Source organism: Bos taurus, chromosome 28 (genome assembly GCF_002263795.3).
Source record: "Bos taurus isolate L1 Dominette 01449 registration number 42190680 breed Hereford chromosome 28, ARS-UCD2.0, whole genome shotgun sequence".
NCBI lineage: Eukaryota > Metazoa > Chordata > Mammalia > Artiodactyla > Bovidae > Bos > Bos taurus.
In genome coordinates this window covers 26,959,321-26,972,540 of record NC_037355.1, presented here as the reverse complement: position 1 = coordinate 26,972,540, position 13,220 = coordinate 26,959,321, and the positions used below count along the sequence as shown (strand labels likewise).

Sequence of the window (13,220 nt, the reverse complement as noted above, 5' to 3'; positions counted from 1 at the left end):
CACGCCTGCCCTCCTCTGCACAGCCCCTTTTGCACTTCACAGTTTCCCAGCTAGAATGGTCAAAATTCTGAAAGAGTCAAATAAGTTCTCTCTGGGCTTCCCCGGCTTCGCCTCCACCCATCAGAAGTCCCGGACACCTCTGCTTATCAGAGCTCTTGAATCAGACACTAATAATGCCATACCCTTAGCCCTTTTACTGCTGTTCCCCAGTAGACATTCACTCTCTACTGTGTTGAAGGGTCAGAAAATTTTCTGGAAAAAAAGAAAAAAAAAAAGAAAATGTTCTGGGACTTCCTGCCAATGCCTATTCATCAAGAGTAATTCGGGGGACTGGTGGTCCAGTGGCTGGGAATCCACCTGCCAATACAAGGGACACGGGTTCAGTCCCTGGTCCGGGGAGACCTCACATGGCATGGAGCAACTAAGCCTACACACCAGAACTACTGAAGCCCACGCACACCTAGAGCTCATGTCCCACCACAAGAGAAGCCATTGCGATGAGAAGCCTGTGCACAGCAACTAGAGAGTAGACTCTGCTTGCCACAACTAGAGAAAGCCGTGCGACAATGAAGACCCAGAGCAGCCAAAAATAAACAAATAAAATACCTTTAAAAACAGAGTAACTTTAGGGCTTCCCTGATAGCTCAGTTGGTAAAGTATGTGCCTGCAATGCAGGAGACCCTAGTTGGATTCCTGGGTCAGGAAGATCTCCTGGAGAAGGGATGAGCTACCCACTCCAGTATTCTGGCCTGGAGAATTAAGTTATGACCAACCTAGACAGCATATTAAAAAGCAGAGACATTACTTTGTCAGCAAAGGTCCACCTAGTCAAGGCTATGGTTTTACCAGTAGTCATGTATGGATGTGAGTTGGACTATAAAGAAAGCTGAGCACAGAAGAATTCATGCTTTTGAACTGTGGTGTTGGAGAAGACTCTTGAGAGTGCCTTGGACTGCAAGGAGATCCAACCAGTCCATCCTAAAGGAGATCAGTCCTGGGTGTTCATTGGAAGGACTGATGTTGAAGCAGAAACTCCAATACTTTGGCCACCTGATGCGAAGAGCTGACTCATTTGAGAAGACCCTGATGCTGGGAAATATTGAGGACAGGGGGAGAAGGGGACGACAGAGGATGAGATGGTTGGATGGCATCACCGACTCAATGGACATGGGTTTGGGTAGACTCCAGCAGTTGGTGATGGACAGGGAGGCCTGGTGTACTGCAGTTCATGGGGTCACAAAGATTCAGACACGACTGAGTGACTAAACTGAACTGAACTGATACAGTCCATGGGGTCACAAAGAGTCGGACACGACTGAGCAACTTTAATTTTAACTTTGGGGATTCCAGGTTATGTCTTCCCTAGCCCTCAGGCCCCACCTTTCTGCTTTATTTCTTCTTCAGATCCCAGGATCTGCTTTCCCTAGCCTGCTTCTTAGCTGTCACCTCTCATCCTTTAATCTAGAATGTCTGTGCCAGCTGACTGATGAGCAAGGTCCATGTCTGATTCCTCCCTACACTAGTGTGGTACAGCTTCACTGGTCACACGCACAGCAGGCAGCCTGTTCATCCTTCCCAAGTGAATCAGTTCAACTATATTGTCTAATCTTTATTGTTATGGACTAAAAGATCTCCCCCGAAATTCATATGTTGAGCTCTAATGGCAGGACCTCTGGGAAACAGTTAGCTTTAGGTGAGGTAGTGAGGGTGGAGCCCCAAAATAGGATTCAAGTCTTTACAAGAACAAGACAACAAGACCAGACAGAGCACACACCCCCTGTCTGTCTCCCTTTCTCTCTCTCCCTATCTCTCTGCACAAAGTAGTCATGCAAGCACACGGTGAAATGGTCGGCATTTACAAGCCAGGAAGAGGATCTTGCCAAAAACTGAATTTGCCTGCCCCTTGACCTTGGACTTCCCAGACTGTAGAACTGTGATAAATCAATGTCTCTTGTTTAAGTCATTCAGTCTGCGGTACTCTGCTATAGCAGCCTAAGCTGACTGAGATAGAACTGTGCTAGGCACCTTTACATCCAAAGCTCTATTTATGTCCTAACGTGCCCAGACAAGCCGACACTCATCATCTCTCAACTTATAAATAAGGACATGCATGTGTGCTTAGCTGCTTCGGTTGTATCAGACTCTTTTCAACCCTATGGACTGTAGCCCGCCAGGTTTTTCTGTCCATGGAATTCTCCAGGCAAGAATACTAGAGTCAATTGCCATGCCCTCCTCCAGGAGATCATGACCAGAGATAAATGACCAGAGATAAAACAGGTGTAAGAATTAAGAAAGAAAACTTCAGCCTTTACAGGAGAATCACAATGTACCAAAACAGAACAACGTCCCCACTGACTATCAGATTCACATGTCCTAGCTATATTGGTGGGCCCTGGGGAGAAAGGAAGAGAGCAGAGAGCAAAGGGGACATAAATAAAGGAGAGAATTACGGTTCAGAGAGAGGAAGGATTTGCAAAATTAAGAGTGGTGGTTAAGGAAGGGACCACATGCCCTCTCCTCCCTCCCCCACCCCCTAGACACTCCCATGCTAGAGACTTCAGAAGTTCTACAAATGAGGGGCTCATCTGGCTGGTGGAGGGGCAGAGGTCGGGTGCTGGGGCTCCCATACTGGCAATGAGGTCTCCCAGCGAACAGCCCTGGCATCCCAAGGGAGCTGATTAGAAATGCAGGTTCCTGGAACCCGGCTCCAGACCTACAGAACTGCAATCTACATTTTATCAAGATCCCCAGACGTGGTAATATGCACAGTAAAACTTCAGAAGCACTTCCCTGAACACCTTGCTTGCAGAGAAAGCTTGGTGTTTTTCAGTTAAGATTGTGTATTTGTTTGGGATGGTTTAAATACTCATCTCACATGCAGTAAAGTAATGCTCAAAATTCTCCAAGCCAGGCTTCAGCAATACATGAACCGTGAACTTCCTGATGTTCAAGCTGGTTTTAGAAAAGGCAGAGGAACCAGAGACCAAATTGCCAACATCCACTGGATCATGGAAAAAGCAAGAGAATTCCAGAAAAACATCCATTGCTGCTTTATTGACTATGCCAAAGCCTTTGACTGTGTGGATCACAATAAACTGTGGAAAATTCAGAAAGAGATGGGAATACCAGACCACCTGACCTGCCTCTTGAGAAATCTGTGTGCAGGTCAGGAAGCAACAGTTAGAACTGGACATGGAACAACAGACTGGTTCCAAATAGGAAAAGGAGTACGTCAAGGCTGTATATTGTTACCCTGCTTATTTAACTTATATGCAGAGTACATCCTGAGAAACGCTGGACTGGAAGAAACACAAACTGGAATCAAGATTGCCGGGAGAAATCTCAATAACCTCAGATATGCAGATGACACCACCCTTATGGCAGAAAGTGAAGAGGAACTAAAAAGCCTCTTGATGAAAGTGAAAGAGGAGAGTGAAAAAGTTGGCATAAAGCTCAACATTCAGAAAATGAAGATCATGGCATCCGGTCCCATCACGTCTTGGGAAATAGATGAGGAAACAGTGGAAACAGTGTCAGACTTTATTTTTGGGGGCTCCAAAATCACTGCAGATGGTGACTGCAGCCATGAAATTAAAAGACGCTTACTCCTTGGAAGGAAAGTTATGACCAACCTAGATAGCATATTCAAAAGCAGAGACATTACTTTGCCAACAAGGTCCATCTAGTCAAGGCTATGGTTTTTCCAGTGGTCATGTATGGATGTGAGAGTTGGACTGTGAAGAAAGCTGGGCGCCGAAGAATTTGGGTGCTGAAGAATTGATGACTTTGAACTGTGGTGTTGGAGAAGACTCTTGAGAGTCCCTTGGACTGCAAGGAGATCCAACCAGTCCATTCTGAAGGCGATCAGCTCTGGGATTTCTTTGGAAGGAATGATGCTAAAGCTGAAACTTCAGTACTTTGGCCACCTCATGCGAAGAGTTGACTCATTGGAAAAGACTCTGATGCTGGGAGAGATTGGGGGCAGGAAGAGAAGGGGACGACAGAGGATGAGATGGCTGGATGGCATCACTGACTCAATGGACATGAGTCTGAGTGAACTCCGGGGGTTGTTGATGGACAGGGAGGCCTGGCGTGCTGCGATTCATGGGGTCGCAAAGAGTCAGACATGACTGAGCAACTGAACTGAACTGAACTGAAGGAGACTGATCAAAAAAAAAAAAAAAGGATGGGGGTAAAGAGGAGAACTAATGCTCCCCAAGTTGGCCTTTGGTGCCATCATGGAGCCTTTCAGGATAACAGAAGACTGGGAGGGTTTAGAAAGGCCAGGAGTGGTGGGGGGAGAGGGAGGGGGAAGGGGGAGAGGCGGGGTGGCAGGGTGGCTGGGGGTGGGGGGCAACCAGGGAGGGACTGAAATAACTGCTGATGACAGAGGGCTGGGGATGGCAGGGAGGAGAGTGTGGAGGAAGATGGTCTGGGATTTCCACCACCCCACGTGGATTCTTTTAAAATAATTCGTATCAGCAAATCTGTTTCTGCTTAAAATGGCAGCTGGCCATGGCCAAGTTGGTGACACCCCTCCCTTCGCATACAAGCACACACGCTCCACTCTGAAAAGCAGGAACATGCTATCATGCCTCCACTCCTGTTCCTGACACCCCTCCCCCAGCCCCAGCCATCCCAACCGGGGACTTTCTGTGGGAGCTCTGGTTAGGACAGAACTGCCAGCAAATCTCAAGGAGGTTGCAGCTTCTGAACTCTTGGGAAAGAACAGCCCACAGGAAAGCCCCCCACCGCAGGACATCCGCTCATGGAGCCTAAAACGCCTTGCCCGAGGAGGGGCTGTAGACCACTCAATGGCATCAGGCTGTGAAACGACCGTGACCGGACCTGCCACTGGGGAAAAGGGTGCTGAGAGCCAACCCGACGTGGGAGCACCTGGGCAGGAAGCGTGTATCCAGAGGTTGCCAAATGGGATGAAGACTAAGGAGCAGTGGATCACTAAGCTACATGTCCCAGGCGCCAATTCAGCCAAAAGTCAGAGTGGCCAAGTCTGATCTTGAGAGACAAGCGATTTCCCAGGAAAGCCCACCTTTCCTGAGGAAGCCCCCTGTTGCTATCCAGGCTGCACATTCACTCCTAGCAAAGCATCAAAACCAGAGAGCGACTGCTTATCGAAAACCAAATAAATACCAACTTCCTTGGGCAAAAGGAAACCACCTGGGCCTGCAGTGACGGAACAGCTTTGAAGGCAGGCTAGCCTCTACCCAGAGATCACTGTGTGGCCTCAGGAAAGTGGGTTTAACTGAGCCTGGGCTTCCTCAGTTGAAAAACAAAGGTTGATAGCATCTATCCTGGGACTGTGGTGGCAGGTGAATATGTTTACCCAATGTTGGGCCAAACCCACAGAAGGCATTCAAGAGGTATTAGTCTAACCTCCCCCACATACATGATCGAGTTCAGATAACCTGCCAGTCTGGGCTCTGGCACTGGCTAAACCAAACCTTGCCCTCTCACCTCATTGCTCTTGGTCTGGCTCGGTCCCCATCAGGACCTGATCCTGACAGTTGATTAGTCTTTCCAACCAACTTTCCACTTGCCCCATTAAATGCACCCTAGACCATTTGCCTAGGCCTTTTCCAGGCTTTCCCAAGAGCTACAGTATTCCTGCGGGTTTTGTTGTCTGTTGTCTCTAAATCAGTAAGTCCCAAACCAAAGAGCCCCAACACCCTTTTTATGGGGGTTACAAAATATATGTCATGTACAGGGGTGTGTACCCACCTATATAGCAATATAGTGTCTTAACTTTAAAAGTGAAAGACATCATTTAAAAAATTGTCCATGAAGTTAGCAGATGCGTGAACTTACAATGAATAAGTACTCATTGAAGAGAAGGCAATATTTAATCGAATATCGTTGTCACTTTTTCCTTTATATTTGCCGTTTTGAAGTAAGGGCTAAATGAGGTTCTTTATATTAGCACATACAGCTTTTGAGAACAGGAAAGCTACAAATGCAGGACAGAGGTCTTGTCTTTGTGACTCTATTACCCTGTGAACAGCAATGCCATGGGTGATGTGATTTTCCAAAATGACAGATTAAGAGTTGATAAAGTTCCAAGCAAAATGAAGGATAACCTACATGCAACATTCCGCATGGTAGATGTGTACCAGGAAGAGTGTATAATAAAACCATGTTTTTAAAGAAATCCACTTTTTTTTTTTTGGATGAAAGTGAAATTGAGCTCTTGGCTCATGTGACTGTGAAGCACAGCTTTTCCCCTATATGATTTTCTGGCTGTGTGTTATGTTAAAAAAACAAAATGTGTAGGGGTCAGGACACCTCTTCATTGTGAGGGGCTACCTTTGCAATGTCCACATTTCAAGACATCTAACATTCATCACCATCACTGAATGCCAGAGAAACTGCCCCAGTCATTGTGACAACCAGAAATTTTTAAAATTTTAGGATGCCTCCTAGGGAGCCAAATTGTCCCACTGAGGACTGATGACAGGAATGAATGCTAAGACAAGCCTCATCTTCATATCTACAGCTGAATGTCTGTCAAGTTAAAGGGACTCAAGGATCATCCAGCCCAACCTTGCCATCTAGCATTACACATCAGAACTGCCAAGGAACTTTTCCGAATCCCCAAGTTAGGACTTCCCTATATTCCCTGGTGAATGAGGGATAGGGTCCAAATATCTGTATTTTGAACACCCTTCCCTGGTGGCTCAGTAGATAAAGAATCTACCTCCAATGCAGGAGACTTGGGTATGATCCCTGGGTCAGGAAGACCCCCTGGAGAAGGAAAAGGCAACACACTCCAGTATTCTTGCCTGGAAAATCCCATGGGCAGAGGAGCCTGTTGGGCTACAGTCCATGGGGTTGCGAGAGTCAGACACAACTTAGCAACTAAACCAGCACCAGATAAAAGTTGCTAGATTCTATTCATTGTCATCAGTGTCTACGCCTTGGTCCCATAGCTAGTGGAAACCGAACCTAGAATTCCTGACCTTCCAGCTCCAGGAGCCCACGCCCACAAAATGTAATGAAACTTACAGGTTCTCACGATGCCTTTGAGACTCACACACGGTGTGGCTTTGGGTGCACCATTTGCCCTCTCTGGGTCTCAATGTCCTGACCTCAAATTTGTACAGACAGGGGACACTGCTCTCCAACTCTGTCAGCCTAGAATTCTCTCTGCCCTGCTTGGGTTACACTTTCCAGGTGCCACTCCACCTCTCTGTGCTCCAGTTCCCAGGAGGGACCCTTGATCACATAGTTTCTTGGAGGCGGATTGGAGGCAGAGGGTATCTGCCCTGGTCCTGTGCTGCAGGTGCATGGTGTGGCCCGGATACAGCAACCCTCCCCCTCTCCTCCCTCTCAGTATTGACACAGATGGGATGTGATGAAGAGTAATACAAGTCCTTTGCAAACAGAGGACTAGGCAGGTAATTAGTGACCCAAGGTTACTCCTTGCCTGGCTCTGTAGAACCTGTTTCCAGGGCTGACTCACTCAGAGGAGCCGGCTCGGGACAGCTGGGCAGTACCTGCATCCAGGGCTCAGGGTCAGAGTGGAAGGAGAAGGCATCCGTCTCTGCAAGCAGATGAAAAGCATTTTATGTCTTACAAGGTCAAAGAAATTTCCCCATGTTGCTATTAGTTTGCTTGTTTTTAAACTAAGGGCCGTTGTTCTCCATGTTCTGTGCCTGGGAGAATGGACGCAGGCAGAGGGATCAAGGATAGCATGAGCTGAGAGGGCAGAATGAGCAGGAGTTAACCAGGCAGAGTGATGCAAGAAGAGTGTGCTGGCTGAGGGAACTGTGCATTCCAAGGCCCAGTGGCCAGTGTAGGAGGGCCAGCGAGTGAAGCCAGAGTAAGGGGGAGGGGAGGGAGAGGCTGTACAGGTCAGTAGGGGCAGATGTGTAGGTCAGGGGTACAAATACACATGCCTTCAGGGTCCCAAGCATGTAAATGGGAGAGTGACTACTTTGGGGAGCAGACCTCAGGCTCATTCATTCATCCATTCAACTACTTATATGTTATGTTGCAATATCCCGAGTCGGGGATGAATCACTGAACAAAACAAAGATCTGTGCCAACATGCAGCTTGCATTCTTGTGGAAGGAGACAAACAGAATAACTGACTCTATGGTGAGTTAGAAGGTGCCAAGGGCTATGGAAAAAATAAGTAAAGCCAAGTATGAGAAACAGAAAGTGTAGGGGACGAGCAGGTGGTCATGGACGCTGCCGTTTTAAGTAGAATATAAGGTGAATGCAACTTGCGAAGACTCTTTTGCCTTAGTTAGCAATAGGAAACAGCAAGCCAGCATAATTTCTCAAGAGAAAGCACAAAAATATTGTAGGACCACATTGTGTTCCTGTTGTCATTTGCAAAATCTATCTTGTGACCATGATGTCACTTGCTGAATCACCCGTCTTGGTTAATTCCATCTTTCTCTCCCAAGATACAGAAGAGAAATTTGTAGTTGCAGAGTGATCATCAAGTGATCACTTGGCTGGAAGAAGAATCGAATGGCAGACTAGGCACCAGGCTTTTGCATTTATCTCAGCAAAGAGTAAAGACAGTTGGTTCTAGAATTTGAACAAGGGCACGAGCTTAGGACTCTTGTAAAGTGAGATAAACAGACTAAAAAGAGCTCCCTAGAACTACAGTCCACGCTGTGCCCTGACCAGCATCCTGCCATGTGTGACCTCAGGCCAACAGCCCCAGGGGACAAGTCATGTTCATAGCTCAAGACAAACTAACCCATGTCTAGAAGGCTATACCTTTAACCTGTCAGACCAGGATGGGTACCTCCCCCTTAACCACAGGATTCTTTCTGATCTGATCACTTCCCACAAAACAGAGTGGGTTTCAGCAGTAACCAATAGAGTAGCTACATTCATGCTGCAGCTATTTCTATCTACCCTCGTGTGGTATGCTGAATTGTGCCCCCCAATAATTCATATGTTGAAGTCCTCACTGTCAGCACCACAGAATGGAACATTCTTTGGAAAAGGGGTCACTGCACATGTAGTTAGTTAAGATGAGGTCAAACTAGAGGAGGATGAGACCTTCATCCAATGTAACTGGTGGACTTATAAAAAGGGGAAGTGTGGACACAGACATGCAAACAGAGAGAACACCACACAGAGACAAAGGTAGAGATGGGGACAATGCTTTTACAAGTTAAAGAACACGAAGGACGGCCAGAAAACTGCCCGCCTAGGGCAGAGGCTTGGGGCCCATTCTTTGTTACTACTGCCCCCGGAAGGAACCAGTCCTGCCAACACCTGGACCTCAGGTTTCTAGTCTTCAGAACAGTGAGACAACAAATGTCTGCCGTTCAAGCTACCCTGTTTATAGTCCTTTGTTACAGCAGTCCTAGCAAACTCATACACCTAGATTCCCATGCTTCAGTAGGTTGGAAAAGGACGCCTGGGAAGGGCAGGATGACACAGCCATTCCTACTTGCCTTACATCCCCTCTGAGCATCCCAGTGTCAGAGCAGTGACTAGGGTTCCGAAGTCTCCAGAAACCCTGGGGTCCACTGCTGACTCGCCTCCTGGTGGGCAAAGCAGCCTGAAGCTAGTCCTTGTGGATCTGCTTGAGGGGACTGCGACACTCAGTTTTGAGGTGCAAACCATCATCTGCCACTTAGGGACAGATGTTGCAAGGGTCACTGCAAAGGAAACCACTCACTCAGACATATCTCAAATACCTACTCTGACTATCCGCTTCCCACGTAAGTCAAGCATTCCAAATGTATAAACCATTCCACTGACTGCCCAAACAGTTAATGAAACAATCCCTCATTATTGCATCATCTTAGACCCAATTAAAAACTCGTTTCGTTCAAATATTCTTATAAGTCCCTATCATATACAAATCATTTCAGTCCTTTAAAGCAAGTTGTTTATAGCTATAGGCCTGCTTCTGACACTCGCTACATCCCTCCGGAGAAGTCTTACAAAGTCTCTAGTTGAGAGCAAAAAGTCCAGAGGGGATTGCCCAGTGCCGTCTCTGGACACAACCTCACAACCACAACAAGTCAAAACCAAGGCTAAGTGTCAGAGAATCCATTACAGAAAATGCATGAGCAAGGGTCAGCAGAGATTGCCTGGGCCACCCCCACCCCCTTCCCCAGACTATTTGGAAAGTGCTTACCTGCTATGTCTCCCATAAGTGGTAATCCATAGGGGGCTTCCCTGGTGGGTCAGTGGTTAACACTTTGGCTTCCAATGCAGTTTTGATCCCTGGTTGGGGAACTACAATCCCACATGCCACGTGGCCAAAAAACCAAGGAACATAAAACAGAAGCAACTTTATAACAAATTCAATAAAGACTTTAAAAGCAGTCCACATCAAAACAATTCATGAAAAAGATGGTCATCCACAGCAATAAACACCTATCAGTAGATGCACTGATCTGTCTGTGAATCAAATTATATACCTGGAGAGGATGACCTCTGAGGGAAGGTACCATACAAGGCCCAGTTAACTGAATGTTCTTCTTGAACTTGGCCCACAGGGCCCCTGGGGATCAGCCCCTGCCCTCTCTCTACCTTCAGCTCCCACATCTCTACCTCACTCTCAGACTTTCTACCCCTGGCATAGTTAGAGTAATCATGTAATTAATCATCCAATCTGGGACACTTCTGAGGCTGAGGACATATTAGTAAGTTTTCTGGGAGAGCAGAAAAAACTTGGGACTGTCTTGTGCCATCTGGGATTTCTGGTTTCCCTAGCCATGTTCCTATAACATGCCATGGGCTCCTATATCTCCAGACTTTGGCATATACTCTCACTTCTTGGAACATCTGCTTCTCCACTGAGACCACCTTCTATAGCCCACTCCTCTGTGGAGCCTTTCCCAAAACTCACAGATGAACTCAGAGTCTCCACTGTCCTTATTACATTCGATCTTCATTTTTATTGATGCCCCACAAGACCAGTAACCTCTTGAAGGTACTTATTATTTCTTTCCATCTTTGTGTTCTCTAGTGTATTCCATGTTGCAGGTGCTCAACAAATATGTGTCTAATCAGTGATTTTGTGACTAGCCTGGAGAAGAAGAGGTGGGTATGAGAACTAAGGTCAAATGTGTACAGGGTTGTCATCACACAGAGGACCTAGACTTGATTTATTCTTAAGAATAAATCAAGAATATTGACTGGAAGCTTCAAGAAGATATATTTAAGTGCAATATTGAGAAGAACCTTCTAGCCAACAGGATCACACAGAAAATGAACAGGCAACTTTGGGCAGCAGAGAGCTTCCTGTCACTAGAGCTGTTTTGTTGACAAATATTAGCATACAGTGGGTAGGAATTCTGAGGTGAGGATTCAGATATGGAACGGGTGACTGGCCAGAATAACTACCTTAGACTCTGATTCATCTATTCATGAATTCAGTGAATATTTACTGGGCATGAGGCATTGTACCAGGCATTTGATGAATTAGTATAACACAAACAGACCCACATAACTAACCATCATGCAGAGCAAGGCAATATGCTTGATGATGAACAAGATAGAGGTATCCTCTAACCTTTTGGAACTGACAGGCTTAGAGTAAAGAGATGTGAAATTATAAGAATTATTGGGTATTCAAAGAGAGTTTGAGGGGAGAACTTGGGGTGGAAGCAGAGAATGACATTTAAGTTGAAAAGAGATAGGAAACTTGTTGGATTCCATGAACTTAGATCTTTCTGGAGAGCTCAGACTTATTCTCTCTTCTCTGATGTCTGCTCTTCTAAGTCAAATTTCCTGAATGCTGACTTAGACCAGTCTGTAGCTGCCAGCTCCAGAGCCGTGAGTCCTGCTCAGATGACAGGTTACCAGGCAACTGACCATCATAGGGGAGACAGGTGGGGTGGCTGAGCCATGTGGGGTCATTAGTCATGCCTCTTTCTTTCCTCCTTTCTTCTCTAAAATATCATCAAACAGCTAGTCACATGGACTTTGGGACAATAGAAGCACAGGTAATGCCATGGTAGGTAAACCCAAGAGCCTGGTAGAGACTCAATTTTCAGAGCAGTTAAGTTTCATCAAAGCACCCAGCGTTACTGGCCACAATCCAGAATCCCATGTATGAAGCAGAAAAGACACAACAGGTGAGATAAAAGGCACGTCATCACAGGATTTTCTCCTGTACACTGATGGGAAATAGCACCGGGATAATACAGCAGCTATTCATGAAATGTTTGCTTGATTTTGCAAATAGTAAGAAAAAAAATACCATGCATTAAGCCTTCATGATGGGCAAGGCACTGTGCTGGGTGATTATATGCATTATCTCATTTATGCATCAAACAGCCCTATAAGGTTGGCAGAATTATTATCTTTATTTTACAGATGAGGAAATTGAGGCCTAAAGGTGTCAAAACTTATCTAAGACCACACAGCTAGAGAATGGCAGGTCTGAGTATCTCCAGAGCCTCTGTTCTGAGGACTTTTCATGGGGATGAATGGAAGCACAACAAAGCGGAGGGGGTTTCTGAATTCCAAAAGCAGGTGAGTAAGCCCTCAGCAGAATACCAATTTAGGAGGAGAGGAATCTAAATTCACAGCATAGACAGAGTCAACAGAAGATCAATGAACTAGGGAAAAAGTTTTTTAATTACTCATATTAAAAAGAAATAATCTAACATATATCCATGTAAGGACTAAAAAACCAACAGAAAACTGGACAAAGGACGTGAATTGAGATCCCAGGAAATGTATACAAATAGTACTTAAGCATATGAAAAGATGCTCAACTCCATTGATTAAAGAACTGCAAATTAAAACTAAACTTTTTGGCTCAGATGATAAGGAATCTGCCTGCAATGTAGAAGACCCAGGTTCGATCCCTGGGTCGTGAAGATCCCCTGGAGAAGGGAATGGCTACTCACTCCAGGATTCTTGCCTGGGAAATTCCACGGACAGAGGAGTCAGGCAGGCCCCAGGGCATTGGGTCACAAAGAGTCGGACACAACAGAGCAACTAACACTTTCACTTTGCAAGGTAATGTCATCTCCTGTAAACCTGAAAATTTTGTGGAATGCAGCTATTGTGACCTTAAATGTACAATATATTTGAAAAGAAGGAAATTGAAAGCAAATGACTTAAGCATCCTTGTTAAGAGATTACAAAAACACAAACTAAACTCAAAGAAAATTGAAGAAAGAAAATAAGGGAACCCCAAAACCTAAAATTTTTAGTGGGGTTGGGGGAGACTTCTAAACATAATAACCCTGGCAGGACTGATCAAG

General features: G+C 45.9%; 1 long non-coding RNA gene across 1 annotated transcript in view; it reads right to left on the bottom strand.

The window, feature by feature from the left end:
• Positions 1 to 4,321: 4,321 nt before the first annotated feature.
• Positions 4,322 to 13,220, bottom strand: part of LOC104976195 (uncharacterized) — a 23,125-nt gene continuing 14,226 nt past the window's right edge. Inside the window, exons 3-4 of the long non-coding RNA XR_003033086.2 lie at positions 10,133 to 10,233; positions 4,322 to 7,558 (exon numbers count right to left, since the gene is read on the bottom strand). This is a non-coding gene — a long non-coding RNA (uncharacterized lncRNA). The remainder of the gene's footprint in view (positions 7,559 to 10,132; positions 10,234 to 13,220) is intronic.